Genomic DNA, 5,573 nt, shown 5'->3' on the forward strand with positions numbered 1-5,573 from the left:
TGCTGTATTAATATGGGAGATGAAGAAGATCAAGATTCATCTCCATGCAGCATCCCATTCATCTCGCAGCATCCTTAAATATGTTTTTCTTAGAATTTATGAAAAATCGACTAAGTCCGAGATGCCTTTAAGTAGGGATGCTGTATTGATATGGGAGATGAAGAAGATCAAGATTCATCTCCATGCAGCATCCCATTCATCTCGCAGCATCCTAACATATGTTTTTCTTAGAATGTATGAAAAATCGACTAAGTCCGAGATGCCTTTAAGTAGGGATGCTGTATTATGATAAGAGATGGAGAAGATCAAGATTCATCTCCGTGCAGCATCCCATTCATCTCGCAGCATCCTAACATATGAATTTCTTAGAATTTATGAAAAATCGACTAAGTCCGAGATGCCTTTAAGTAGGGATGCTGTATTAAGATGGGAGATGAAGAAGATCAAGATTCATCTCCATGCAGCATCCTTTTCAACTCCCAGCATCCTAACATATGAATTTCTAAGAATTTATGAAAAATCGACTAAGTCCGAGATGCCTTTAAGTAGGGATGCTGTATTAAGACCGGAGATGAAGAAGATCAAGATTCATCTCCATGCAGCATCCCATTCATCTCGCAGCATCCTAACATATGTTTTTCTTAGAATTTATGAAAAATCGACTAAGTCCGAGATTCCTTTAAGCAGGGATGCTGTATTGAGATGGGAGATGAAGAAGATCAAGATTCATCTCCATGCAGCATCCCATTAATCTCGCAGCATCCTAACATATGTTTTTCTTAGAATTTATGAAAAATCGACTAAGTCCTAGATGCCTTTAAGTAGGGTTGCTGTATTAAGATGGGAGATGAAGAAGATCAAGATTCATCTCCATGTAGCATCCCATTCATCTCGCAGCATCCTAACATATGAATTTCTTAGAATTTATGAAAAATCGACTTAGTCCGAGATGCCTTTAAGTAGGGATGCTGTATTAAGATGGGAGATGAAGAAGATCAAGATTAATCTCCATGCAGCATCCCATTCTTCTCGCAGCATCCTAACATATGTTTTTCTAAGAATTTATGAAAAATCGACTTAGTCCGAGATGCCTTTAAGTAGGGATGCTTTATTAAGATGGGAGATGAAGAAGGTCAAGATTCATCTCCATGCAGCATCCCATTCACCTCCCAGCATCCTAACATATGAATTTCTTAGAATTTATGAAAAATCGACTAAGTCCGAGATGCCATTAAGTAGGGATGCTGTATTAAGATGGGAGATGAAGAAGATCAAGATTAATCTCCATGCAGCATCCCATTAATCTCGCAGCATCCTAACATATGTTTTTCTAAGAATTTATGAAAAATCGACTTAGTCCGAGATGCCTTTAAGTAGGGATGCTTTATTAAGATGGGAGATGAAGAAGGTCAAGATTCATCTCCATGCAGCATCCCATTCACCTCCCAGCATCCTAACATATGAATTTCTTAGAATTTATAAAAAATCGACTAAGTCCGAGATGCCTTTAAGTAGGGATGCTGTATTGAGATGGGAGATGAAGAAGATCAAGATTCATCTCCATGCAGCATCCCATTTATCTCGCAGCATCCTAACATATGAATTTCTATGAATTTATGAAAAATCGACTAAGTCCGAGATGCCTTTAAGTAGGGATGCTGTATTGAGATGGGAGATGTAGGAGATCAAGATGCATCTCCATGCAGCATCCCATTCATCTCGCAGCATCCTAACATATGAATTTCTATGAATTTATGAAAAATCGACTAAGTCCGAGATGCCTTTAAGTAGGGATGCTGTATTAAGATGGGAGATGAAGAAGATCAAGATTCATCTCCATGCAGCATCCCATTCATCTCGCAGCATCCTAACATATGTTTTTCTTAGAATTTATGAAAAATCGACTAAGTCCGAGATGCCATCAAGTAGGGATGCTGTATTAAGATGGAAGATGAAGAAGATCAAGATTCATCTCCATGCAGCATCCCATTCATCTCGCAGCATCCTAACATATGAATTTCTAAGAATTTATGAAAAATCGACTAAGTCCGAGATGCCTTTAAGTAGGGATGCTGTATTAAGATGGGAGATGAAGAAGATCAAGATTCATCTCCATGCAGCATCCCATTCATCTCGCAGCATCCTAACATATGTTTTTCTTAGAATTTATGAAAAATCGACTAAGTCCGAGATGCCATCAAGTAGGGATGCTGTATTAAGATGGGAGATGAAGAAGATCAAGATTCATCTCCATGCAGCATCCCATTCATCTCGCAGCATCCTAACATATGTTTTTCTTAGAATTTATGAAAAATCGACTAAGTCCGAGATGCCATCAAGTAGGGATGCTGTATTAAGATGGGAGATGAAGAACATCAAGATTCATCTCCATGCAGCATCCTATTCAACTCGCAGCATCCTAACATATGTTTTTCTGAGAATTTATGAAAAATCGACTAAGTCCGAGATGGCTTTAAGTAGGGATGCTGTATTGAGATGGGAGATGAAGAAGATCAAGATTTATCTCCATGCAGCATCCCATTCATCTCGCAGCATCCTAACATATGTTTTTCTTAGAATTTATGAAAAATCGACTAAGTCCGAGATGCCTTTAAGTAGGGATGCTGTATTAAGATGGGAGATGTAGGAGATCAAGATGCATCTCCATGCAGCATCCCATTCATCTCGCAGCATCCTAACATATGAATTTCTTAGAATTTATGAAAAATCGACTAAGTCCAAGATGCCTTTAAGTAGGGATGCTGTATTGAGATGGGAGATGAAGAAGATCCAGATTCATCTCCATGCAGCATCCCATTCATCTCGCAGCATCCTAACATATGAATTTCTATGAATTTATGAAAAATCGACTAAGTCCGAAATGCCTTTAAGTAGGGATGCTGTATTGAGATGGGAGATGTAGAAGATCAAGATTCATCTCCATGCAGCATCCCATTCATCTCGCAGCATCCTAACATATGAATTTCTTAAAATTTATGAAAAATCGACTAAGTCCGAGATGCCTTTAAGTAGGGATGCTGTATTGAGATGGGAGATGAAGAAGATCAAGATTCATCTCCATGCAGCATCCCATTCATCTCCCAGCATCCTAACATATGAATTTCTTAGAATTTATGAAAAATCGACTAAGTCCGAGATGGCTTTAAGTAGGGATGCTGTATTAAGATGGGAGATGTAGGAGATCAAGATGCATCTCCATGCAGCATCCCATTCATCTCCCAGCATCCTAACATATGAATTTCTATGAATTTATGAAAAATCGACTAAGTCCGAGATGCCTTTAAGTAGGGATGCTGTATTGAGATGGGAGATGTAGGAGATCAAGATTCATCTCCATGCAGCATCCCATTCATCTCCCAGCATCCTAACATATGAATTTCTTAGAATTTATGAAAAATCGACTAAGTCCGAGAAGCCTTTAAGTAGGGATGCTGTATTAAGATGGGAGATGAAGAAGATCAAGATTCATCTCCATGCAGCATCCCATTCATCTCGCAGCATCCTAACATATGTTTTTCTTAGAATTTATGAAAAATCGACTAAGTCCGAGATGCATTTAAGTAGGGATGCTGTATTAAGATGGGAGATGAAGTAGATCAAGATTCACCTCCATGCAGCATCCCATTCATCTCGCAGCATCCTAACATATGAATTTCTATGAATTTATGAAAAATCGACTAAGTCCGAGATGGCTTTAAGTAGGGATGCTGTATTGAGATGAGAGATGTAGGAGATCAAGATTCATCTCCATGCAGCATCCCATTCATCTCGCAGCATCCTAACATATGAATTTCTATGAATTTATGAAAAATCGACTAAGTCCGAGATGCCTTTAAGTAGGGATGCTGTATTGAGATGGGAGATGTAGGAGATCCAGATTCATCTCCATGCAGCATCCCATTCATCCCCCAGCATCCTAACATATGAATTTCTTAGAATTTATGAAAAATCGACTAAGTCCGAGATGCCTTCAAGTAGGGATGCTGTATTAAGATGGGAGATGAAGAAGATCAAGATTCATCTCCATGCAGCATCCCATTCATCTCCCAGCATCCTAACATATGAATTTCTTAGAATTTATGAAAAATCGACTAAGTCCGAGATGGCTTTAAGTAGGGATGCTGTATTAAGATGGGAGATGTAGGAGATCAAGATGCATCTCCATGCAGCATCCCATTCATCTCGCAGCATCCTAACATATGAATTTCTATGAATTTATGAAAAATCGACTAAGTCCGAGATGCATTTAAGTAGGAATGCTGTATTAAGATGGGAGATGAAGTAGATCAAGATTCATCTCCATGCAGCATCCCATTCATCTCGCAGCATCCTAACATATGAATTTCTATGAATTTATGAAAAATCGACTAAGTCCGAGATGGCTTTAAGTAGGGATGCTGTATTGAGATGAGAGATGTAGGAGATCAAGATTCATCTCCATGCAGCATCCCATTCATCTCGCAGCATCCTAACATATGAATTTCTATGAATTTATGAAAAATCGACTAAGTCCGAGATGCCTTTAAGTAGGGATGCTGTATTGAGATGGGAGATGTAGGAGATCAAGATTCATCTCCATGCAGCATCCCATTTATCTCCCAGCATCCTAACATATGAATTTCTTAGAATTTATGCAAAATCGAATAAGTCCGAGATGCCTTTAAGTAGGGATGCTGTATTAAGATGGGAGATGTAGGAGATCAAGATTCATCTCCATGCAGCATCCCATTCATCTCGCAGCATCCTAACATATGTTTTTCTTAGAATTTATGAAAAATCGACTAAGTCCGAGATGCCTTTAAGTAGGGATGCTGTATTAAGATGGGAGATGAAGAAGACCAAGATTCATCTCCATGCAGCATCCCATTCATCTCCCAGCATCCTAACATATGAATTTCTTAGAATTTATGAAAAATCGACTAAGTCCGAGATGGCTTTAAGTAGGGATGCTGTATTAAGATGGGAGATGTAGGAGATCAAGATGCATCTCCATGCAGCATCCCATTTATCTTCCAGCATCCTAACATATGAATTTATATGAATTTATGAAAAATCGACTAAGTCCGAGATGGCTTTAAGTAGGGATGCTGTATTAAGATGGGAGATGTAGGAGATCAAGATTCATCTCCATGCAGCATCCCATTCATCTCGCAGCATCCTAACATATGAATTTCTATGAATTTATGAAAAATCGACTAAGTCCGAGATGCCTTTAAGTAGGGATGCTGTATTGAGATGAGAGATGTAGGAGATCAAGATTCATCTCCATGCAGCATCCCATTCATCTCGCAGCATCCTAACATATGAATTTCTTAGAATTTATGAAAAATCGACTAAGTCCGAGATGGCTTTAAGTAGGGATGCTGTATTAAGATGGGAGATGTAGGAGATCAAGATTCATCTCCATGCAGCATCCCATTCATCTCGCAGCATCCTAACATATGAATTTCTATGAATTTATGAAAAATCGACTAAGTCCGAGATGGCTTTAAGTAGGGATGCTGTATTGAGATGAGAGATGTAGGAGATCAAGATTCATCTCCATGCAGCAT

The sequence above is a fragment of the Anopheles coustani genome, assembly GCF_943734705.1.
Source record: "Anopheles coustani chromosome X unlocalized genomic scaffold, idAnoCousDA_361_x.2 X_unloc_2, whole genome shotgun sequence".
In the NCBI taxonomy this organism is placed as follows: Eukaryota; Metazoa; Arthropoda; class Insecta; order Diptera; family Culicidae; genus Anopheles; species Anopheles coustani.